Source organism: Odontomachus brunneus, unplaced genomic scaffold (genome assembly GCF_010583005.1).
Source record: "Odontomachus brunneus isolate Ranch 3 - 2012 unplaced genomic scaffold, Obru_v1 Obru_scaffold_282, whole genome shotgun sequence".
In the NCBI taxonomy this organism is placed as follows: domain Eukaryota; kingdom Metazoa; phylum Arthropoda; class Insecta; order Hymenoptera; family Formicidae; genus Odontomachus; species Odontomachus brunneus.
This window is the reverse complement of record NW_022639732.1, coordinates 14733-14934: the sequence shown is the minus strand read 5'-3', so window position 1 is coordinate 14934 and position 202 is coordinate 14733.

Genomic DNA, 202 nt, shown 5'->3' with positions numbered 1-202 from the left:
CAAAGGTTTGTTTGTATGAATTTCATCACGAGTACATGTATCCTCTGTATCGCGACAAATGTAAAATAATGTACACTGACACTGACAGTCTTATTTAACACATCAAATGCGATGATGTATATGAGCACATGAAACGTGATATTGCAAGGTTTGATACGAGTGATTATCCCGCTGACAACGTGTACGGTATACCGCTTGTAAA